Source organism: Protopterus annectens, chromosome 10.part0 (genome assembly GCF_019279795.1).
Source record: "Protopterus annectens isolate FY-2018-M chromosome 10.part0, PAN1.0, whole genome shotgun sequence".
Classification (NCBI taxonomy): domain Eukaryota; kingdom Metazoa; phylum Chordata; order Ceratodontiformes; family Protopteridae; genus Protopterus; species Protopterus annectens.
In genome coordinates this window covers 543,168,600-543,195,211 of record NC_056744.1, presented here as the reverse complement: position 1 = coordinate 543,195,211, position 26,612 = coordinate 543,168,600, and positions in this window count along the sequence as shown.

Sequence of the window (26,612 nt, the reverse complement as noted above, 5' to 3'; positions counted from 1 at the left end):
GGAAAAGATTTTCGATTTGGTCTAAGGAAAGAAAACTAGATCCATACACAGCTCCTGTTATGGCAGTACTGGATTACTTGTCAAAATTATTTGCAGACGGTGTGGCAGCTTCCACTATGTGAATCCACCTATCAGCCATTTCAAACTTTCATAATGGTTTTGGAAATTCTGCCTTGATCTCTCATTGTCTGTTCAAAACCTTTCTGAAAGGAGTCTCTCACATTAGACCCCCGATCAGGCAACCTATAGAACCATGAAACCTTACACTAGTCCTACAATCTTTGATGCAACCTCCCTTTTGAACCTGCAGCAACTTGTGACATCAAATTGCTGCAGGTTCAAAAGGGAGGTTGCAGCAACTTGTGACATCAAATTTCTATCATGGAAATCAGAAAGGCTCATCCAGACTCTGCTACACTTTGCTGTGAAGGAAAGGTTATATCTGAAGTAGGAACTTCATTTGTCAGCAACCTTTGGGATACGGATCCGATCTCGGATCCGAGCCGGCAACTTCTACCACAGCATAGATCCGAGCTCCTAGCTCCTCCCTTTACCCATAATCCCCTGCCTACCCTGACTTACCTCAGATCTAGTTTGTCGCTCTTCAAGCAACAGCTAGATTCAAGAGCTCTTGGCGATTTTGTGAGAAAACAGTTTTTTCTTTCTATTCTTATTGAATGGTTGTGTGTGCGTTTTAGGTTTCCCCTTAATGCTAAAACTTCTTACTTTTAGCTTACTTAGCTTAAATTTTAATTTAGATTTTTTCCTCCCTGCCCCCGCTGGTCATAGCGTGTGTGTGTGACTTGAGTGTAGGGGCCTAGTGAGTGTGCTTTACTTTAGTTATGTCAGAGGCCCCTAAAGCCATTTTTTCTAAATGCACCGAGTGTGGTCACAAGCTTTCACTGGCTGATGGCCACACTCGTGCGTTAGGTGCCTTGGGGTTGAACACCTCTCTTCGGGGTGTGCGATTTGCACGGCGTTCAACCCCAGGGCACTTAAGGATCGGAGGTCAAAGCTAGTTCTGGCGGGCCTTTTACCCCCAGACTCTGCTTCGGCCTCCGGTACTTCGGTGACCGCTACCCTCCCGGTAACGGTCACTCCTGCCTCCCTTCCTCCGACTGGGACTCAACCTCCCACGTCGGCTCCGGAGGATAGGGAGTCCAGGAAAGAGAAGCGGAGGGAGAAGAACCTTAAGCGGTGGGCCGAGGACTCATCGGCTCTGCCCGCCAAGCGGGCTTCTCCATCCAGGTCTTCCCGGTCTCCTCGGATCCGATCCCCTTGTTTCTCCCCGCTACCCGAGGAGGAGGTGACCCAGTCCCCGTCGAGGTCATCGAGGCGGCACTCCAGTCGGCCTTGGTGGCCTCCTTGAGGTCCACCTTTAGCATGTCAGATGCGGACATGGACCGAATGATGAGGAGATTCATCCAGGCCCAGATGCAGATGGGAGTGCTCTTGCCTCCCCCCCCTCCGGGGGGGAGCTCGACCCCTTTTTTCACCCCTATCGCTCCTTCTCCAACCCGCATTCCGGGTTCGGAGTGCTCGGAGCCAAGCCACGTTGGATCCAGGGGTGGGTCGGAGCCGACCGTGCTGGGCATGTCGGCTCCAATGGCTCCCTCGAGTTTGTCGGATCCGACCTCTCGGAGCCGTGGGCCGAGCTTCGGATCCGAGGGATTCGGTGTGCTTTCGGCTCCGTCCCGGTCTGAGCATACTGGTCCTTCAGATCCGACGTTCTCGGCGCCAGGTCCGATCCCCGCTTCGGATCCGAGTGGGAGTCTGGTCTCAGATCCGTCAGAGAGCGGCTCCCCCTCAGCTTTCGCTGTGGTGGAGAGGGCACTGTCGAGTGCTTCCAGGCCTCCGGTCCTGGCTTCGGCTCCCTCCTGCACTCCTCATCTGGTCCTGGCTCCCCTCATCCGGCCCTCGGGGCAGCCTACCTCAGCGCCTCTAGGAGTTCCAGTGGAACAGGATACAGCCCATGAGGACTCCTCGGACAGCCCCCCCGAGGAGGTTCCTCACAAGGCAAAGTGCAAGAGGAGGCACTTGGACTCCCCTGAGAGTCTCATCGAAGATATGGACTTAGATGAAGGGGAAGGCTCCCCTAGGTCACCCCCCTGAGGATGTCTCCTTCGGAGACATCATGGAAATGCTCAAAATCAGGGGTGGGTGGTCTGCCCCCAAGGCTTCCTCTGAGTCCGTATTCCTTGAGGCGTTTGAGGCAGGACCATCTACCTCTTGGGTGTCCCCTCCCCCCGACCCCTTGGTGGATCTCATATCCACTAGGGCTTGGAAGGAACCGGACACTGTAGAGCCAATCCCCAAGCGCCCGGACAAAATTTTGAGCCCCCCTGCAGAGAGATCACACTGGAGCAGAGGTCCCTCTGTGGATGCCATGTTGGTGGCTGCAGCCACCAAGAAAGAGTTGGCTCAGGAGAGCCCCACGGTTCATCCTTTGAGCAAGGAGTCTCGCGCGATGGACTGTCTTGGGAAGCGGGCCTTCAGTTCAGTGACCTTCTCTATGAGGGCCTTGAACTACATGGCACACGTCATTCGGATGCAGCGGGATCTAATTAAGGAATACACTGCTTCCCCCCCAGGGTCCATGTCGGAGGGAGACAAAGATCTGTACTCCTCCCGAATGGCCACCCTCAGCTCTATTTCTAACACCTCTGTGCTGCTCTTGTCTCATGCTATGGAGGGAGCCACTAGAGCAGGCGGAGTCGGGCTTGTCATGAGGAGACAGGCCTGGCTCCGTCACTGTGACTTCTCGGAACCCTTTAAGGCGTCATTCACGAATGCCCCTTTTTGATGGTCCTGCACTGTTCGGCAAAACCGTTCGCGACACTCTTGTCCAGAGCGAGAAAGACGGGAAGACTTTGTCTGCCATCGGAGTCTGCTTCTCTGTGCCCCAGAGGTCCTTTTCCAAGAACCAAAAGGGTCAGAAGAAGATGTGGTTCCAAAAATCGCATCAATCCCAGTCTGCTCAGGACAACCAGTCCTCTCGTGGCAGAGGAGGACAGGGAGGACGCTGCCCCAGAGGCAGAGGGGGTCCCAGGAATTTTGGGTCCAGAGAACCGTTCTCTGAGAGGCCCACGCAGAACCCCTGAGAGGTTGCCCGGCTGCTCCACTCTGTAGGCAGTCGGGGGTGTTTTTCGAGGCACCTAGCAATGTGGGAGTCCATAACAATGGATTGCTGGGTGCTTCGTATTATATCCAGAGGTTACCAAATTCCCTTTATCGTAACCCCCAGAATCAGAGGCCTCCCCGACGTACCACCCAGTCAGAGGGAGGCGGCTGCTGCAGAAATTCAGCAGCTTCTGCAAAAAAGAGCCATCCAGCCCGTCCCCCCAGATCAAATTGGATCAGGGTTTTACTCCAGGTTCTTTCTGGTGCCAAAAAAGACGGGGGACTTGAGGTCCATGCTCGACCTCTCTCTCCTAAACCTGGCGGTACCCAAAGAAAAGTTCCGAATGGTCACATTGCAATCCGTCCTCCCCTTATTGCAGGAGGATGACTGAATGTGCTCCATAGACCTCAAGGATGCGTACTATCACATTCTAGTGGACAGGCGGTCCAGGAGGTTTCTCTGCTTCCGGCTGGGAGCCAGTCACTTTCAATTCAGGGCCCTCCCCTTCGGCCTCACCTCAGCCCCCAGGGTGTTCACCAAAGTCCTGGCGATAATAGCAGCCCACCTGAGACTCAAGGGAATTCAGGTTTTTCCGTACCTGGACGACTGGCTCCTTACTGCCCCAACAAGGCATCTACTTTGCTCATGCAAGGACTATTTCCTCAGTCTGGCTCCACTATTAGGGTTAACCATCAACATGACCAAATCCTCTTTGATCCCTACACAGGTGTAGGATTTTATAGGGGCGAGACTGGATTCCAGACAGATGCTTGCGTTCTTGACTCCAGATCGGCTCTGGAACCTGATGTTGCACGTGCAGGCCATCCTTCAACTGCAAACTCCTTCAGCAGAATTGGTCCTGGGGGCTTTAGGATCTATGGCGGCTGCAATCCCACTGCTGCCTTTGGCCCGGTTGAACATGAGGGTCCTGCAGTGGACCCTCCAGGTACAATGGTCCCTGTCTCGCTACCCCCTGTCTCATCCCATTCCCTTAAGCAAGGTTTTCAGAAGGTCGCTCGTGTGGTGGCTCCAGTCCCCCAATCTCCACACGGGACGTCCCTTCTCGCTACCACCGCCAGTCGACAGTGACCACGGACGCTTCTCGCCTGGGGTGTGGGGGGGCATTTTTCAGGCAGGACAGTCCAAGGCACGTGGAACGACGTAGAGACCTCTTTGCATATCAACGTCCTAGAGATGAGGGCGGTGCTTTTGACGTTGCAGGCACTACACAGCTCTCTTCCGGTAGGGACGATTGCAGTACAGACAGACAACATGTCAGTCATCTGGTACATCAACAAACAGGGGGGAACCAGGTCTTACCCCCTTTGCTGCGAGGCCATGAGAGTGTGGGAATGGGCGATTTCCACCAACCGCTTTCTCATAGCAACGCACATTCTGGGACAGTCCAACATTCTAGCGGACAGGCTCAGTCATACTATCCTGATTCCTTATGAATGGTCTCTCAACCCTCGAGTTGCAGAGCAAGTATTTGCCCGATGGGGGCGACCTTGTTGCGATCTTTTTGCCTCTTCTTCAAATACCAAATGCAATGATTACTTCGCTCTGATCCCCCCTACGGGGGAGTCCCCGAGAGAGACTCTAGTTCATGCTTGGCTTCCCGGTCTGCTTTATGCTTATCCTCCTCTTCCCCTGATGTTGAAATTATTGCAGAAAGCCAGTCAGTTGGGGAGCAAGATGATCCTCATTGCCCTATTCTGGCCTCGTCAGACGTGGTTCCCTTACCTATGGTCTCACCCAGTGTATCCACCATGGATTCTGGATCCCCTCCCGGATCTCATTTCTCACCCTCTCGATCTTCCGACTCCGAACCTGGCCAACCTCAAGCTGACTGCTTGGTTGCTCCAGTTCCACTCCTCATAAGGACTCCCGGGATCTCATCACCTGTCAGAGCCATTCTAGTAGCAGCTCACAAGCCTTCCACCAGGAAGGTTTATCGGAGTAAGTGGAAACGCTTCTCCATCTGGGCAGAACACCATCGTTTAGACCCTTTTACGGCCCCAATAGCGTCGGTTCTAGATTTTCTAACCTCTCTCTTTCACCAGGGGGCTAGTTCTTCCACAGTCAAGGTACAACTTGCTGCAATCTCTTACTATCACGTGGGGCAAGATTCTGGCCCTCATCACTTCCAAACTGTGTAAGACCTTCCTCAAAGGTACCTTCCTCCTTAGGCCTCCAGTCAAAGAGAGGTGGTACCTCCATGGGATTTATTCCTAGTCTTACAGGCCTTGACTGGTCTCCCTTTCGAACCGGCGTCCACGGTTGATCTTAAATTTCTTTCTTGGAAGACCGTCTTTTTGGTGGCCATAACTTCAGCCAAAAGAGTATTGGAATTGCAAGCTCTTTGTGTCAAACCACTGTATTTGGTCTTTCACCCAGATAGAGTTTACCCCAGGATCAATCCGTCCTTCCTACCTAAGGTATCTTCAGAAGCGAACATTAATCAATCTATCAATCTCCCAGTGTTTTTCCCCAACTTTCAAAACAAAGGAGAGTACAAGCTGCATTCCTTAGACGTACACAGACAGCTACATTTTTATATTCATAGAACTGCTGATCATAGACAATCCGATCAGTTGTTTATCTCCTTTGCCAAAAGTAATTTTGGTAAGCCAGTTTCTAAAGTTTCTCTCTCTCGATGGATTTCGAGTTGTATTCTCTTAGCATATCAGAGCTCGGGAAGGCCTGCACTGCAAGGAGTCCATGCTCATTCTACTAGGGCCGTTGCCACATCGGCGGCCTTTCAAGATAGGGTTCCCTTGGATGACATTTGTTCCGCAGCCACTTGGGCTTCATCTCACACCTTTATCAGCCACTATAAAATAGATGTTGTCTCCCGAGGTAGGGCTTCCTTTGGCTCTGCGGTGCTCCGGAATATCCTTCCATGAAGGCCACCCAAGATTTAGGTAGCTGGGGACTCTGTCCCAAAGGTTGCTGACAAATGAAGTTCCTACTTCAGATTAAGAAGTTATGTACTCACCATAACGTTCCATCTGAGTAGGTATCTTCATTTGTCTGCAACCATCCCCCCCTCCTTCCCCCTGACCAAAATGATCATTCTTGAGGTTCTTAGCATCTGTTCCCTTTGGGACACTTTTATCAGCTGTGCTATGGGGCAAACTTGATCTGAGGTCAGTCGGGGTAGGCAGGGGATTATGGGTAAAGGGAGGAGCTAGGAGCTCGGATCTATGCTGTGGTAGAAGTTACCGGCTCAGATCCGAGATCGGATCCGTATCCCAAAGGTTGCAGACAAATAAAGATGCCTACTCAGATGGAACGTTATGGTGAGTACATAACTTCTTATTTGCTTTTATTTGTTGTATTTTGTATTACTTTATTGCGTTTTTATATTTTGAATACCGTGGTTTGTTTTCTTTACTTTGTGTTTTACTTGCATTCTGCTTTAACTGCATATTGAAACTTCAAAAGAGACCACAGCTCTGTCTCTTCTGAGTCTGGCAGAAATTAGAACTGATCAATTAAGGACTCATTCATAAGATAGAAGAGGTCACTTAAGGTTAATCATTTGTGAACTGAGGGGGTGGAGCTAGGAACTAAACCTTCTATTTAAGTGGTAAAATAAAGCATTTCAGAGCTTTACCAGAAAGGCTCATCCAGACTCTGCTACACTTTGCTGTGAAGGAAAGGTTAGTTTGCTTTTATTTGTTGTATTTTGTATTACTTTATTGGCTTTTTATATTTTGAATACTGTGGTTTGTTTTCTTTACCTTGTGTTTTACTTGCATTCTGCTTTAACTGCATATTAAAGCTTCAAAAAAGACCACAACTCTGTCTCTTCTGAGTCGGGCAGAAATTTAATTTTTTCCCACCCAGTTACAGTTGTCTTGTTAAATACCACTGTCTTTCTAGTTGCCTGCCTCTTATGTTAATCTGACCATATATCTCATTTCCTCTCTGCTTTCACTGGCTTGTGTGAGTAATCACAAAATCATCATTTTTGAAATCCCTCCCCTTCAACTATTTAAATTTATTGGCCATTCTACTGTATTCCATAGTACCAGAATACAAAAGTGACCACCCCTTTCAATCCATCATGCTGTTTTAAAAACAGTAACTCTCCACTAAACCTTAACTTTTTCAACTGGTAAAACTTAAGTTACCTACTTTCACATCTAACTTCTCTAGTGCACACTGCAGTTTGCATTTTGTTTTTTTCATCTTACCTTTAAGCATCCCTGTGACTAGCACTTGCTCTAATACCTGCTGGAAAGCACTAGGAAGCCTTAAACTGATACAAGCACTCAACTCTCCTTGTTAATAAGGAGAAATTAATTGTAGGCACTAAATAGGCTATAATTGCAAAGTATCTTGCTAAGGTAAGGGAAAACAGCTCCTGTACTTTACAAAAAAAAAAAAAAAAAAGGCACCAAACCAGGCATGTCCAAGGGTCAGCTTCCAGTGATTTCTCCTGTCCACATGGTGAATCTGGGCATACTGGGGCAATTCAGCAATTGCCTCATGTACACAGACAACACTCTCCTCCTACCACCCAACACTACAACCTGTGAGAGATGCACTTACATAGCCAAAATGGAAGCAAAGCTTCTCTCCACCCAAGATTGTGCTAGACAGTAAGAGGAGAAGGTTAACATCCACACTACACATAAAGCAACATATAGCCCTTCTAAACCCACAACACCAACACCCACATATAGCAACACTAAATCCACATATGCTGAAGCCCTTAACTGTAACCTGCCCAAGCAACAAGGACCTCTGAAGCTGAAACACAAACAAACACCAGTCACAACCAAAGTGTCACATAGCTCACAACACCAGTGTGCCACACAGCAACAGCCCTTAAGGCAAGACAACGTACCTAACACTTTAGTCAGGTGACTGTATAGTCCAGCACACTGATGTCCCATTCACCAGGTTGAACAAGGAGAAAATTACAGTCAGCTGCCAGTCGGGTGCCAGGATCCGCCACATAACGCATGCACTCAAGTCACTCCACAACAAGTACAAATATGACTCTGTCATTGTCCATGTTGGAGTGAATGACTTGAGACGTACCTCCCTGGACTACATGAAAAGAGACATGGAAGAGCTCTCGGATCATGTGGCCCAGGCAGGTATGACCCTAGCCCTGAGTAGCATCCTGCCTTCGCCCAGAATGATGCCACAATATAAGGACAAAATGATTGACTTCAACAATTGGCTAAGCTTCTGGTGTCATTCAAAGGGGATCCAGTATCTGTCTGCCTTGGACGACATGATCGACGGACCACGATGCTTTGCCAGAGATGGTCTTCACCTGTCGACCCTGGTATTCAGGTTACTGACTAAGGCTCTTGCCACCCCTATAGTGCCCTTTTTAGGCAAAGTTCAAAGGACAACACCACCACCGTAACAGGTACAAGCATGCAAAATCTGAAGGTAATGCCACTCAATGCTAGAACTCTAAATAACAAAATGCACTCTCTCGAGGCACTCCTAAAAATGGAGAACATTGATATCTGTGCAGTAACTGAGACCTGGTTCAAGGCTCCAGAGAGCACCCCTGCTATACCAGGCTACAACTCTTACCACACTTTTCGGCCACCAAACCAGGACCAAAACACTAAAAGTGGAGGAATGTCAGTATTCACCAAGGATATTCACACCACCAGGCTAGTTGCCCAACACAATGCATCTAAAATTCTCCAGGTGCAACTAACACTAGGTAAGACTGCAATCCAAATTGTAGCTTGCTACAGATACCCACCATGCCCCAAGATTCTCACTACAACTTTCTAAACATACTGGAAAATATTAAGATAGAACCAAACACCCTAATACTGGGTGATTTTAACTACCCTGCCATTAACTGGGAAAACTATTTGTGTACCAACACTTTTGCCCAACGGTTCTTGGAATTCATAAATTCCAACTCCCTGGATCAACTAATCCATAGTCCCACCTGGGGCTCCAATATCCTAGACCTGGTCATTACCAACATGGGAAATCGATGCTCCACACCTATGGTCACCCCCTCGTTAGTCAGGTCTGACCATAAGCTAATCACCCTTAACATCCACATCCCACCCCCACCCCCCCAGTAAGGAAACCTCCATAAAAATCTTCTCCAGAGCCAACTTCATGCTACTCAAGTCAGAAGTGACAAACTTCATGGCACCCATGCAGACAGGAGCTGAATCCTACACTAAGGCACTGTACGAGCACATCCACTCATGCATGAATCGTGCCATCCCTAATAGAACCAAGATGCTCTCATCCAAAAAAAGGAAGCCAATCTGGTGGTCCCCTGCCATAAACAAACTTTACAACAAAAGGAAGAAACTGTTACAGAAAAGAGGAAAATCCCAGGATGAAAAAAACTCCCTTACCAGCCTCAGTAACAAACTGAGATCCCTCATAAAATACTCCAAAGCTAGTTACGAAAATAAAATTGCCAAAGATTCCAAAGACAACCACAAGGCATTCTATAACTATGTCAAGAATCTAAATGGCAATGCTCAGATCTGCTCTGAGCTAAAACAGAATGGCATTAAATATACTGATCCCAAGGATATTGCCAATATCCTGGCAGATCGATTCCATGCCAACTTCACCCCCCTCTCACCTCCTAAATGGCCCATCTCAATACCGGAAGATTGCCAAATTCCAGTAATAATGGCCACACAGGTAAAAAATGCACTCTCCAAAGCTAAGAATAAAGCAGCCATGGGACCAGATGACATCCCAGGCTGTGTACTACATGAACTACAATATGAACTAGCACCTCATCTAAGTGTCATGTTTAATCATAGCCTCACCTCAGGTTTCATGCCCACTGAGTGGCGCAGAGCTATCCCACTCCACAAGGGGAGATCCACCTTGGATCCCGGAAACTACCATGCCATCAGTCTGACAAGCCTTATCTGCAAGGCCATGGAGCGTATTATCATGGAACTTATAAGCAAAGACATTAGCAACCTTCAAACACTGGACCCCACCCAGTTTGGGTTCGTGAAGGGCCGATCTTGTCTTCTGAACCTGATTGACTTCTTCGAATCAGTCTCCAGAGCCATGGACAAGGGTAGGGTGGTCCACACAGCCTATCTAGACCTTGCCAAGGCCTTTGACACCATCCCCCACTCTGGAATCATAGATAAACTTACTAAGCTGGGCATTAATCCCTACATCACCTAATGGGTTGCTAACTGGCTTACTGATAGAACCCACACTGTAAAAGTAGCCAACTCCAAATCCAGCTCCATACAAGTGACAAGTGGAGTACCTCAGGGTTCAGTCCTGGGACCGCTCTTGTTTGGCATCTACTTCTCTGAAGTACAGGTCAACACTAAGGGACTCTGGCTAACAAAGTTCACAGATGACTGCAAACTGGGAGCCATTACTGAATCCCCAAATGATGTGGATACTGTACAAAAGGGCCTTACAGAAACAGATGCATGGTGCCAGAGCCATGGGCTCAAGCTCAATGCCAAGAAATGTATAGTTATCCCCTTTGGGAATAAACATGTACCCGTGAATTACCATATAGGTGGCAGTCACTAAACACCGAAAGTGTGATGAGAGACTTAGGGACACAGGCGGACAGTGGTCTCACCTTCGATAGCCACATCGCCACAACAATCAGGAAATCCTTCTATGTGGCACACCTCATCACTAAGGGCTTTTCATCCAGAAAAAAGGAGGTCATTGTCCCACTGTACTCATCCCTCATTAGACCCATTATAGAATACAACGCCCCATTTGGTATGTACCTCTCAAGACATCTGCAACAACTGGAAAGGCCACAGAAATACCTCACCAGCTATACTCTTGTCGCATATTGTCTACTCAGAAGCGATCTCTGCTTAACATACAAGGCCATGTCAAACCCAGAGCTGTTGGACATGCTACACTTAAAGAAATCCCAATCCCTCAGAGCCACATGCTCCAGGGATCTAAACCTTATCACAATAAAACAAACATGCTGGAGGGATAGGTTCCTGACCCAGAGACTCCCCAGACTCTGGAATAGATTGCTCATACATGTCAAGCAGAGTGCCTCTTTGGCCCTCTTCAAAAGGAACCTTGACGATTGGATGGGAGAAAGGAAATTCACCCTGAGAATCACGTCAGTCGCCCTGATAGACAGGGGTCCAGGGAAGTAAATAGTGTGGGAAGAAATAGCCAGGGAATTGTTATGGCTAGGCTTGTATAGGCCCTAGGGCTTATAGCCTAGTACCAACCTATGAACCCATCTCTTTCTTGTGGCCATCGCATCAGGTTGGCAAATTTCAGAACTCCACAGTCTGTGCATAAAACGTCCCTATTTGATTTTCCACAAGGACAGAGTATTACTCTGGACAAATCCTTCCTTTCTCCCTAAATTGATTTCAGACTTCTCCATTAACCAGACTATTGACCTACCAGTTTTTTCCAAAATTTTTCAAATAAAGGAGAATACTGTCTACATTCGTTAGATGTACACAGACAGTTAAGATTCTATCCAGATAGAACAAATCCATTGTGCAGATCTGACCAGTTATTTGTCTCCTTTTCTGGTCCTAAGATGGGAAAGTCAGTTTCTAAGGTAACCCTTTCTAAATGGCACAGAGACTATACTCTTCATCTACCGTCATGAGCAAGAACCTATTCCACAGAAAATCAAAGCTCACTCCACTAAATCTATAGCTACTTCTGTGACTTTTCACTCAAGAGCTTCTTTGGATGATATACGTGCAGCAGCTACATGGGCTACTCCTCATACCTTTATCACTCTACAAATTGGATCTGGTCTCCAGGGGAAGAGCTTCTTTTGGCTCAATGGTGCTTAGGAATATTCTTCCATAGGGCCGCCCAAGTGACAAAAGGTAGCTGGGGACTCTATCCCATCAGTGATGAATGGAATGAAGATGAACAACATCAGATAAAAGAACTGGTCTTACCATAACATTCCATCTATGGTGTTGTTCCATTCATCATGTCCCACCCTCCTTCCCCCTGCTAAGGTTCCAGAGGATACTTTGGGTCCAAGTCCTGAAATAGGGTATTTGCGCAGAAACTGCCTCTGCTTTACTAATAACTGGCAAACTTGATCTGAGGTAATAGGGAGAAGGGTACTATGGGTAAAAGCTTAGCTCGAGAGTTTTTGACTAGTGCAAGCTTGATATAAGGCCGGCTCGATTCTGAGGATAGAACCAACAACCCATCAGTGATGAATGGATGAAGATCAACACAGATGGAATGTTATGGTAAGATATAACTTCTTTTTTACTTGGCCTTGCCTCCTACAGGGTCAGAATGGACAACATGCACCTTGATTGCAGAATAAGTAAGGCTAAGTTGTACAAGTGCCAAAGGTAGTTTAGAATGACCTGTAGGCCACCCAACCAAAGTAGCATAAGATATCTTACTACCAGAAATGATGAATGAAAAAGCTTCTTTGTGTCAGTAACACTCTGCCAGAAAGTCAAGAGGAGAAAGAGAACTACTGGTGTCCAAGCCATGAACAGCAAGCTATTACGCAAGTTATAGAGGAAAGTTTCTAATACTGCCAGGTAACTGTTAGCCAGAAACTACATCCTTCTCGGACACTCTGAGGCAACAAAGATGAGTTTTGTTTGTTTCTTTCCGGAACGTTTTGACTGCTATTGAATCTGAGAGAATAATGGGAAAGTGTACAAGAAAGATCCTTTCTACAAGGGGGGAGAATGCATCTGTCACTTTCCTTTGAGACCAGCATTAGAAGATGAAGGCCTCATTCTCCCACACGCAAACTCATCTGTCTATGGGGTAACCTTTCCTGGAACACTTACCAAACTGCTCAAGGAGTGCCTCAGTCTGCCGGGTCTATATTAGAACAACCTTTCAAAATTTTGAGTGTTCTAATATTGAACCCTATTAATCGAAAATTTAAAACATCGAACATACAGAAACACATACACACAACACAAGTACACCAAACAGCAATCCACACACATACACCTAAACCTAAACTAAACTATACATACACCATTAACTATCCACTTACCTTAACCCATGCCCTAACCCACCTACCCTGCCCTAACCCTTACGTCCACACAATTGCACACTTACCTGACCCCACACCCTAACCCTACCTTCCCTAACCCTCACATCCACACAATCGCACACTTACCTTAACCCAACCCATAACTCTCCACCACAGCGCTGAAAATACCAAACCAACAGAAACAGACAACGAAATTCTTTCCCTAGGAAAAAATTCAGTTTTCTGTTTCTTCAATATTTTCAGCGGTCGCTGAAAACTGGTCGATATTAAAACACTCGAAAATTTGGTGTTCTAATATAGACCCAGTCTGCCAGCATGCTCACATCCCTTTGATGTAAGCAGTGCCACATGTGATGCTTTTATGTATGGTCCACTGTCAGATCAGCATCGACTATCTACCCATAGTGTACAAGCACTGGCAACCAGAGCAGGTCTGACTGTGGCTTCAAGTTTTTTTTTTGTGTATAGAGCTTATTGTCACTGGAGGAATCTACTTTCTTTGAACCATGGAAAACTTGAGGTTGGTTCTGCATCATACCAGCAAGGCATCTTTAGGTTTGGACCAGTAATAGGCTAGTGGTAGGAAAGAAAGAACCAGGCTAAGACTGATGGACAAGTGTCTGATACTAAAAAAAAAAAACCCATCAGGAAGTGGTACTTCTTCCTCTCTATATTTTCATCTTCAGCCATGTAAATGGCACCATGAATAATGTTGTGGTCACCATTATCTCTCTCATGTGCAGTGTTAAAGACTGCATATCTGATGATGTCTCTTTCATCTGTTCCACAATGGCTGGGTCTTCGGATCCGACCTTGAATCTGGCTTCAGCCACTCTAGACATTAGGATGCAAAGCTCAGGCTTCTCTCCCTTCAAAGGCATCAAATCTTCTTACCCATAATTCCTTCCTATCCTCAACATTACACCAGATCTCTCTTGCCACTCATAGAGAACAGACATGGTCCACATTTGTTCAGGCTCACCTCAGCTAAGTGATGATTTTTTTTAGTTTATATTTAGTTATTGTTATAATATATTTACTCTTCTGATGTACATCATCTTGTACTTTCCTTAAATAACTCCACTGACCTAAAAAGAAAGTTTATTTCATGCTGTTGGGCCACCTTCTTCCCCCCTTTTTTCCATTTCTGATCATTTTACTGTTTTTACTAGGAGTTTTATTATTGTTATTGGTATTATTGTTCTGATCATGTTAGTGATACTGTAGTACTGTTTTCTGTATTTTCCTGCACTGACTGTGGTCGAAATACCATCTGGCTTCAAGAAATGCTTGGCTTTTGGCTCCAAGATCCCTAATTCGAATTGTTATCCTAAGTGTGTCTACTATTTGAGTGCTGCCCATCTTGAAGTGTACTATTTGTGCTGTGTTTGGCAAGTGGGCCATTATTAAATGCGGGAACAAATTGATATTGAAAGGACTTCTCCCAGCTCTATTGGGAGACTTGTCCCAATCTCTGTCTTCTGCTGCTGGGGCCTCACCATCTGCCAAGAAGTCCTCAGGCAGACATAAAGGGGGGAAGAGAGTACTGACACACTCCTAGGGAAAAGGATAAGGAGGCTAGGAAGTTTTCCTTGACTACTACTCTTCAGTGGCTTGTTTTGCTCTGATCACCAAACTTTCAAAGCCATCAAATCTGACATCTTCAGTGGATCCTATACTCATAGGATCTTTAACTCCACCTCTGCTGGAGCAGAACTTTTTTCTATTGCCAGTTTCCCTTTCACTGTACTCCATCTTCTTGCAGGAAAGACCTATACAGAAATCTTCATGACTTTCTTTGACGACTTCTCCAACAGATCATCCCAGGCTATGAAAAGCCTGACAGAAGCAGATGTGGACTGGATGATTACAAAATTCTTCAGGATCAAATTCATTTGGGGTTCTCCTGAATCTGACCCCTGTCACCCCCATGACCTTTGGTTCTCCCTCGTGATCACGTCTACTCTGCTGCATCTTCTGTGTTCAGTGTCTTTAGATCCAGGCTTCACCCAAGGGTTGTACTCTGAACTGAAGATGTGATCATCTTCCACTCTGGCAACATCTCTGATCAGTATGGTTCTGAGCTTCTTGGATCTGTAGTGCTCTTGGAGCAGAAGCAGCACTGTATCCAGAGATAGGAGATCAACTCTGAAGTTGTCAGAGCCTTCTCTTCCTCTCGGAGCTTCAGCGCTATACAGCTGAGCTCAAGAGTAGGCCTCTGAGCAGAGACAGGTTAGGTACAGGGTTACACCTGGTTGGGGTATCTTGGCTCCTACTGGGGTTGTTTTGGGCTTCCCCCTTGGTTTCTGCTTTTGAAGAAGTCAAGAGAGAGCACTCTTTCTAGCGAGCAGAGTTCCTTACTTTCGTAGCTTTGCCTATCCCCATTAAAAAGCCATGGTTCCTAATCCTGCTGTTTCTATGCAATTGGGACAACCAGTTCCCTCAAGCCCTGAGATTGTCCTCATTCAGGGCTCCATTCAGTATTCTGAGTTTTCTCTGGCCATCCCACCGTAGTGGATCTTTGGAAACCCATGCCAGAGTAGGCATGTCGGCTTCCCACATGAGTTACTTACTGAAGACACTGATTTCTTGAAGGGGAAGAGTCCACCAGATTACCGCTTTAGGATATCTTATTTGGGGAAATCCTCAAACTCTTAAAACAGAAAGGCAGGTGGTCCTCTGAAGTCCTCTCCCAAGAGGGAGCAGTGTTTCTTGAGGCCTTCAGATCTGGCCCAGCTACTTCTTGGGTGCTCTCTCTCACAGATGAGATCAACTTAATCTCTAGGCAGGCATGAAAGGAACCAGATGTACCTGACCCAATACAGCAAAAAACAAATTTCTAATTGCACCTAAAGGTCTCACATTGGAGCAAGGGTCCAGTGGTTGATTCCATTGTGATAGCAGGCCCAAATGAGGAGCTGGTTGAAGATAACTTCTCTGTTCATATCCCTAACAGGGATTCTAGAGCATTGGACAGATTTGGGAAGCATGATGGCTCAACTACCTTTGCTCTAAAGGCCCTGAAGGATTTGACCAAGAGGTTGTCCAAATCTTTCTCAGACTACACAGCTGCAGAGGACAAAAAGACAGACTCACAGCTGGCCACTTTACAATCCCTTTCCAACATCTCTATGCACCTGATTTTAAATGAAACTGAAGACATATCAAGAGCCACATTTACAGGTATCATTATAAGGAAATGTACTTGGATGCACTGTGTAATTTTGAGGAGCATTTCAAGACATCCTGTGTGAATGCCCAGTTTGATGGTTTGACCCTTTTCATACCAAAAGTGAAAGACATGCTCTCCAAGAGTGAGCAAGATGGGAATACCCTTTCTGCCTTGGAATATAGTTTTCTAACCTACAGCGATCCTTCTCCAGGAACCAGAAGGGAGGTAAAAACTGTTCTGAAATACTCAAGGGTTCTCTCTGGCCATTCTGGGATATAGACTTCAGTGTCAGATGGGAGAATTCTAACAGTGGACATCACCCTCATATCAGAGAAGGCCTGCAGAATCGCGGCTTACTGGGTCCTTTCTCTGTGTGGCCTTAACACTTTTGAAGGGTTACCCAACTGCTGCACTCTGGAGGCAGCCTGGGGAACTTGTCTCTACACCTAGAAGCGTAGACATCCCTCGCTGAAGATGCATGGGTGTGGAAGATTAGAACCAGAGGTTATTCCATCCCCTTTTCTTGTTTCCCTCCAGTGTCAAAAAAGTTCCCAGTGTTACACCCTCTCAAAGAAAAGCAGTTGATGCTGAAATAAAAAAAACTGCTGGACTAGCACATCACCCAGGAGGTTCCTCCAGACCAACATGGCTCCAAAACCTATTCAAGATTCTTTTTGGTGCCAAAAAAGGGGGAACTCAGGCAAATTTTGGATCTCCTTATGTTTGACACATTGAGATGATGAAATTCTGAATAGTCATAGTTCAGTCAATCCTCTCATAGTTCAGTCAATCCTCTATTTGCTGATTAAGAATGACTGGATGTGCCCAATATGGCTTCAGGATGTGTACTACCACATTGTGATGGACAGCCAACCCTGAAGGTTTCTCTACTTTCTGCTGGAAGCCAGTCATTTTCATTTCAGGGCCGTGCTCTTTGGTCTCACCTGAAACCCCCCGGGGTGTTCACAGTTCATCTCAGGCTCCAAGTGTTACCCTTCCTAGATGACTGACTCATAACTTCTCTTACCAGCCTCTTCTCATTTTTGCCAGGGTCTACTTGCTTCATCTTTGCTTCCTAGTGGGTATCAGAGTGAATCTAGACTAATACCAGTTTCTCCTGGTCTGCACATTGGAATTCTTAAATGCTCATTTAGATACCATGAGCCAGATAGCAAGACTTTTAGAGAACAGATTGGCCACCCTGCACATCTAGGCACAAAAGGTTCTATCTTGTTGGATGCCACTAATCAGACTGATTCTTTAGTTAAAAGGATTTTTGGCTGCCTGCATCACCTTAGTTCCCCCAGCAAGAAACCTCAGGAAGGTTCCACAATGGTGCATCAGGTACCAAACAATGAGTTTTTGAGCTTAACAAACATTTGCAAGACAGACATACAGTGGTGGAGTCAGCCCCCCAAGATATCTCAAGATCACCCATATATTTTTCCCTCTCCCAAACCCACATTGATCATGGATGCTTCCTATCTGGAATGGGGGGGTGTCATTGCTTGAGAAAGACTGTTTAAGGTGCATGGTCCTCTGAGGCTAGTGTTCACCTCAGTGTCCTAGACATGAGGGCAGCTCTCCTGTCTTGTCTACTTCTGAGGGTAATTTCTATTCAGATGGGCATGGCAGTAGTCTGGTACATCAACAACCTGGAGTGAACATGTTCCTGACTGTTATATCAAGAAACAACAAGAATGTGTCAGTGGGAGATATATTCTTATTACAATGTACAGTGTTTTAGAAGACAGATTGAGCAAGTCTATCCTCCTGCCTCAGAGTGGTTCTTCAATCTGACAGTGACAGATTTTCCATCACAGGACCCATCCATGTTGTGATCTGTTTGCTTTCCCCCACAACATGAAGGTCAGCTGTGTTTTTGCTCAGATCCTCCAGTCAGTAAGGGACATTCTGACCCACACTGGCCCCAACGGCCTCCTGTATGCTTTCCCTGTACACTTCTCATCCCAGAATTTCTGTAGGGAGCATCAAGAGAGTAAGCTCAGTCATTCTCATTGCCCCTTTCAGGCATCAAAAATATGTGGCTTCCTTTCCTCATTTTATACACCCCTTTTGGGTTGTGGACCCTCATCCAGACCTTGTCTCACCCATCTGGAATGTCTCATCCAAGCATTCTTTGACCTTCAAGTAAACAACTTGGTTTCCCCATTCCCATTGATGGCTAGGTAGTCCAGCCTTTCCTCCCCAGTGATCCACATTCTTACCTAGAGACTATCTATCAAAAAAATTCACAAAATTAAGTGGAAGAGATTTTCTATTTGGGCCTCTCAGGAGAATCTAGACCCCATTTTTGGCTCCTCTTCCAGTTGTTTTGGCTGTTTTTTCATGACCGAGCCAGCTATTCTACTGTACAGATTCTGTTAGCAGCTAGCCCTAGTATTCATATGGGGGCAAATCAGTTGACATTAACTTCTTTGAGATTATACAAAGCTTTCTTAAGAAGGGCTTTTCTCCTTAGACCTTCCCTTAAGAGTCCTACTCCTATGTGGGATATGACTGTTCTGCTTCAAGCCTTCACCCAACAACCCTTTGAGCCTGCAGCCAAAGTAGACATCAACTTTTTGAGTTGGGGAAACTTTTTCTGTTGGCAATAACTCCAACCAGAAAAGTATTGGAGCACCAAATTTTTGTCCTGCAAATGCCTTTACTGTATCATTGTGAAAAGTAATGTATTGCTGCAGACTAATCCATCTTTTATCCCTAAAGTAGTCCCTGAAACTTCTCTGAACTAGTGCATTGATCTGCTGGTTTTCTTTTGAAATTTTGTCAACAACTGAGAATGTGTACTTCACCTGCTAGTTGTGCATCACCAGCTCCATTTCTATAGCCATCATATCAAACATTTTTGGCAGATGGGCCAACTCTGTCTCCTCCTCTAAAGCTAAGATAGGTCAAGGAGTTTCTAAATTATCTTTAGCTAAATGGCTATCTGACTGAATGCAGCTCTCATTTTTATAAAGAAAAGGGCCTCTCTTTTGCCAAAACCTGTTCTATCTCAACTTCCATAGCCTCAGTTGTTATTTGTGCTGCTGCCATTTGGTCTAATTGTTCACACATTCATTTCTCATTATAACATGGATTTTCTCTTCAGGAGTATTCTGGCTTTTGACCCAGCTGTTCTTTAGAATAACCATCCATGGACCATCCCCAACAGCTCATTAGATGGAGACTCTGTCCCATCCATTGAGGACTGGACAAAACAGACATCAGATATGAAAGTTATGTATTTACCATAATGACAGATTTGTATTGCCTGTTTCCATCCTTCAAACCCTCCTTCCCCTTTGGAAGTCATCTTGCCTTGGTTTTTGATATGCCGGTATGGTCTTGCTCCATGAGCAGTACATATTTAGAGAGCTTTTGTAGTTGAGGGGGTCTGATATCTTTCAATCTGTCATGATTAAACTTGATTTTAGTAATGTTGGGAATTATGGGTAAGAGGAGTAGAATGAGCTTTGGATCCTAAAGTCTAGAGTGGCTGTGGTCATATCCAAAGACTTGTACATTGAAGGGTGGAAGCAGTCCTTTATTGGTGTAGTAAGTACATAACTTTTGTTTTTAAAACCTACTTATAAACAAATGTAAACATCTCAAAAATGATATGAAATCTACAATTTTCTTCACAATGTCACTGGGTCCTAATGGTAAATTTATATTGCATGAGGAATTTGAAAATATGCAAATTAAAAATTATATTACTGTTTCTGCAACTAAAGTAGATAAGCCCCAACAGTGTGACTCTCCTCTCCCAGATGCTTATCCATTTTGAGATATCTGCAAAAGTATGATTTATATGCATATTGTGGGCAAAAGTAAATATCTAAAAAAACAGTACTAGTTAGACACAGGGATTTTTTTGGCATTGCATATGTTTTTATTTGAAACCATGGAGTATTATATAAGCACCTTCTGGTTCAAGTTATTAATATAGCATTTGGCATGTTATCAATATTTCTGGAAAATAACACATTTTTCTCTGCTACCAAGTAATCTGTCTGAAGAATTATAACTCATCTCTAAGCATGTGAAATGCTATTCCATAATAGGTACAGATAGACAATGCCTGCAATTATATTTATGCATATTGTATTACTAAACAATTACAAACTGGCAATAGGCAGACATCAGTTATCAGTGACTACCTCTGCATGGTATGCGTTATGTCAAGTTATTCACAGAGTACATGTTCATAAGCTGTCATCAAGAAATAGTACTTAGCATTTATTATTAACCTTGAAAATGCTGTTCCACAACTCACCTGACATGCAGATAGAGGTCAGTAGACACCTATTTTCAAATGATACCATCAACTCTCATTTGCAAGTTATTATCCAAATATTAATGTGATACATTATCACACTTCACGTGGGTCTAAAGCCATTCCTAACATGTCTGTATCCACTGCATATTACACAGGTGTCTGCCTTCTATACAACTTTGAATCAACATGCACACAGTTACTTGAAGAGAAATGGTTCCAGTGATGCATTTTTATACACAGTTATGTGACTGAAAATAAAACTATTCAACAAATGCATCAGAAAGATGAGGGGGGTACACACACACAGTTATTAGTCCATTGCACAAATCACAGCATTGGATTGGATTTAGGTTTATTTAATATGGGTATTAGTGTGTGTATATATATATATATATATATATATATATACACACACAATCACAATCCTGTAGCCCATAATGCCTAAATATTGAGTACTGAATTCCTCTACCACTGTGAACCCAGGAAAGAGTGCTAATGTCAGGTGGAGGGAGCAAGTTTAGGAGTTTGAGACTGTGGTCTTCAACATTTTGATCTTTTGGTAATATGGGTTTCAAGTGTGTGGGCTAGAGTAAACCATATTTCAAGTAACATACAAGAGGAATTAACACCTAGGATGACAAAAATTAACTACCTCACATGAGGATGTTAATGTTTACTAAGTCAGAATCACATCACTGTATCATACATCTCAGTGGGCAGCCTTGCAGAATGGAATATAGTCCAGACAAGGTATCTGATTTACAAATTAGGAAAAGACTGCAAAAATAGGGCAATCATTACAACTAATCAAAAATGTTCAGATTAATAATAATCACCATGGCATCAGTAAGTATATTCCAGCATTAAAACCTTACATACTAAAATGAAGACATTGACTGAATGCTGCTGAATGTAGGAAAAGATGTACTATTATTCACTTCATCTATATACCATAGTGAAAAAAAATCTATCATGTGCCCTTTCGTAACATTTGTAATTCAGAATTTTGATATGCACCAGTTAAACTCTCAGTATGAATTCCCATGGGTACGCATATCTTATTAGGCTGATGTTGATTCTCAATCCCTTCTGAAGCAACATTAAAAAAATGTTTTTACATTTTTCTGCATTTTACACCCTTATCTCAATCAGTGACAAAGTCAAAAAATACTGGGGACCAAAGCTGCAAATCAGGGAAAGTATAATGCTATTATTTACTTGGATATTTACTAGAACAACAGGATTTGCATTAAAATATATATTTTTTCTGATTGGTATGAAGTCCAAAAAAAAATCTCTCATTATTTGTGCACTGCAGATCCTCCATGGTTTTCCTAGAAGAAAAGGTTGAGCGGTATGATGAGGAATAACCTAATGGCAAGGAAGAATATCCTCACTGCCATCTATAACCTTAATGAACGAGCTCAAGAACCTATTTGTCTGAAACTATCTGTTGCCAAAAAGAAAAATTGAGATTCAGATGTTTTGGAAGGGAAAAGGGACTGCCAGGGTAGGGGTGGGGAAAAAAAAAAGCTCTTAACTAGTCAAACTGACTAATTGAACTGTCCTTTGTTTTGGAACACCTTCACCATTATGCCAAAACTGGATAAAGGATTAGAACACCCCTTAAGAAGTTAGAAAAAAAAGGGCAGAAAATCTTAGAGATTGCATTTACCTTTCCCCTTTCATCACACTTTTTTTTTATCACCTCTGCAGCAAAGGAACTGAAAAGTGATTCACTATCCAAAGGAGAAAATAACATTATTATTCCCATCCTCCTGGGAGGTTCTTTGAATGCAGCCAGGCAAATCTCCACAAAACTGCCAGAGGCCACAGACCTGGAAGAGTGATCAAAGGAATGGTACACATACTGTAACCAGAGAGCAGTGACTAGTGCAATAGAAGTAAGCAAATTATTTAAAGCGGATATTTCCTCACAAGAGAAACTGCAGACCAAACAGTCTTCATGCTTTCACAATACATGTGAAACATGCACTATTTCCCCATACACAGCAATGATCTTCCCATCCTTATCAGAAACAGTAGGATAGGAATTAACTGTTTAGCAGCAGTAGAAATAACTTGTATGATTGTGAGCAAATCATTTAACTAGACACTGTTCTTGGGCTGAAACTGAAAAAGGTCCATGGGTGAGTGCTCGACTTCAGAAAACAAATACAAATAAAATAAAAGTAAAGCTATTGCTACTAAGTTAAAAAAGGAACTTTAGGCATTCTATCTGCCTTTTCAGGGACAGCAGGCTGGCTATCAATAAAAATACAGGCAGACACGCATTCTCCAAAGCTGACAGAATTGAAGGAAATTGTGAAGGCTCAGGAAATTCCTTCTGTAACAGCTCATAAAATTTTCTGAGGGACTAAGAATCTTAGTATACTCCCAATGAAAATACTGCACGTTTTGGAAATAGCCTCAAAGACAGGGGAAACTCAAAGGGAGAATCAGACATAGTTCTCCTTGTCTGAATCAGAAAAAAAAAGGAGAAAACATGTATCTGCTGCTTCGTATTCCTGTCCGAATTCAGAATCCTGAATCTCTTCAAGAAAGGCAGTAACCTACCTTCCTTTTACTAGAAAGCAATAAAACCCTGAGTCAGACCAGGTAAACTACTCCCATCTAAGGAAATTTGAGGATGAGTAGATACATTAAGTTTTTGGTTTCTTTTTGACAAAAAAAAATTGAGACAACAATGTTACAAATGGCAGCAGTAGAGTCCCTAGGGATGGATTCAATGTCCTGACAAACCAGGGAATCCTTGATCTGTCTGCCAGGACCAACAAGAGTGGCTCTCTCTTGCCTACTAATGGGACCCCAACAGCTGCAGATGACATGGCTAACGAATGCTACATCAGAGGAATCTGGGGTAAAAGTTTAGTGGTCTGAGGTACAACAAATGGCCACAGTAAAGCTACCTACCTGTGGCAAATTGCTAGCCTGCTGAATGGCAGAGGCTGTTTGCTTAACTTTTTCTTGCCTTGTGGGCCCTTTTAAGCCTAGCCAATTTTTCTTTTTGTGCGTGAAATAACCTAACAATTGGCCTTTCCCATCCCATGGTCAATAATTGTATATTAGCATTAATGAGAATATTTGGGATTGTACAACAGGTAATGAGGGGACCCATGCATAGGATGAAGCCTTTAGGAGCTGCCTCTGTTCATTAGTAGTAAAGGGAGCAGCCCTGCAGTAAATTTTCTGTTTCCTATCCATAGATCTAAGTTGTATTTGAATATAAAATGGGAATGGTGCCTCTTTCCTTGGAAAACAAGCAGCAAGCAAGTCTTAAAAGTCACTTTTCCACACAAAAACCTAGTAAAAGTGCTTTAAAACACAACACTTACCAGCCCCAAAAAGTAAAATAAACACAATTTCTCCACATAAAATGTTTTTGAAATAAACTGACAAGAAAAAAAGAGCTTGCATTTAAAATTACAACACAATGTCATAAAAGACAAACTCTTAGATTTAAAATAACTTTTGTAAAAAGGAAAGCATTACTAAACAACAAAAATAATTGAAGCCCCCCCAAGGGAACTTATCTGCCAAGCAAAGGAACAGCACAAGCTGACAATCCTCAAAAGAAGCTTTGACAGTAGTAAAGCTCTGAAGGGCTTGGTGTCTGAACTTGTCTTTTAGTCAGCACAGCTTGAGCTGTTTGACAGTTTGGGTTTGTGGAAGGTGACCTGAAGCTTTTGAGGCTGGCCGGCCGTTGTATCTTTGGCAGAATATAACCCATATAGCTAAGGCTACTGCAGCAGTGATGATCAGCATAGAGTAACTTAAGCCATATCTGTGCAACTTTTAACTATTTCATGTCAAACAGTCTGTTTTCATGCAGCAGGACTGTACTGTGACATTTCTGGTTGTTCAGCTTCCTGAAACTGACTTCAATGCATTTGTCTTGTAGAAGTGTCTAGCATTTCTATATCACTTACCATCTTAAAAACAAACTACATTATATAGATCATGTTAATTTACCAATAAATACAGGCTGTGGACCATCCCATGGTTTCTGGATTCTTAATCCATTTCTGTTTCTGATAATTTATGTTACTGTATATCAGTTGTTTGGCATCAGTAATGTAACTAAAGTAGCAAATTTGCTTTTCAGCATTCTGCCCGGCAACAGTTGAGCTGCTGACAGATCAAATTCCTGTAACAGATTACTCTTGTATTCCTTAACAGCCCTTTGTGCTTTTGATGCAGCTTTTTTTTTCCTCATTTGGGTACTTGCTCATTATCCTGAATATAGTGTGGCCTTTTCAAGCACAAATCTGAATTTCAACGTGTGCCTGAGGCAGGATTACTGGGTATCCCCTACTCTAAAATTATGGACTCAGTATATATATATTTGCATCTGTGTAATTTCAGGTATTTTGCAAATACTTTAGGACTGTTACATTATATGGTATGCACAGTTCTGCAATATGGTTCTGAGTTGACTTATCTGACCAAAACTTTGTCTTTTTCTCTCTGCATTTTTTTTTACTATTTTCAGATGTTTCATATTTCCTCACAATAATTTGTTTTAGGTTATAAACAATTGATTTCCCCTACTCATTTTGTTCAAGCTAATCATTATACCAATATCAGTACACCTCTAAAATTCTTTTATCATTGGTATCTGCTGTATTATTCAAAGAAATGTAGTAGTTCCATTTGGTTATTCATGCATCCCTGGTAAATATGCTGTGTTCAGTATTGTATTCTATGTGTAGCACCTTATGCATGTCAGAGTAGAGGGTGGTTCTTCAGTGAAGGGTATACATGTAGTACTACTTAATCCTGCCATCCACAAAGCCATTTCTCACAATACAGGATATACAACTCATACATGTGCCAAATACAGGTTACAATATCCTGTAAAATCCAAGATAAATCAGCAGGTTGGTTGTTAACCAGTACTTAGTACAGAATGAATCCAAAGAAGAAAAAAAGCACTGGAACACTCAGAATCTTTTATTTAAAAGTCACAAGTTAAAACTTTCACCATCAAGGCTTCTTCAGGCTAATACATCTTAACAGTTGCAGTCATTACTTAAATAGTTAATAAAATCATATGACATAATTTCAAACTCTTTGGTGTAATTCTCTTAAAGTGAAACTGTCATTTAATCCTGGGACTTCATTTGCAGAATCCATTTAATTTCTTCATTTTCTGTAAACAACTTCACATCACCTCCCCTCAAAGGTTTATAGACCACTTTTAAAAATCATGAATTTAAATATATGTTGATCACCTCTATCCAAAATGTGCTTACTTAATGCATTTGTTAGTAGCTTACGTTTTAGGTCACTAATATGGCCTGCTATACGTTCTTTGAACTTCCTATTGGTTATGCCTATGTAATAACCATCACACCATTCACACTTAGCCATATAGACTAAGTTACTAGTGTTACAATTTCCATGGGCTTGAAGTGTAAATTCACCTTTGGTCACCGGATGCCTTATTGATCTTTGCAACAGTTTGATCCTTTACCAGTGCACCTTTCTGTGAAGGGAACCACCAAAATATGGTGTACAATGACCAGAATGTACTGGACACTTACAATGGCTTAACCAAAAGTAGATTCATAAGAACCAATTCATACCAAAGATAAGTTGATTGTTGGTCAACCATACTCTTAGGTGACTTAGCTAGTATTGGGGGAGGTTAATGACAGTATAACAATTCAGTATCTTTTGTCTCTGAGGCCTTCTTCGGGAGTCTCTTTTAAAGTAGCTTTTCATGATAGAATTTCTGAATTCCACTTAAAAGATTGTGTCAGTCAAGTCATTTTGCACAAATAACATGCAGAACCTCCAGTCCTAAACAAAGCAGAAGTATACATGAAACTGCAGTGGGCTACAGTGTCAACTATCTAGGTCCTACAGGAAAGGATTTCTACTTTTTGATCTATCCTGGAGGAATTGAACTGACAGAAATGAAGAGTTGACTGCTTTAAGCCAACCATGGTGGACAGTTAATTACCATATCAATCATTTAAAGGGTTTTATACTACTACTTTGGTGG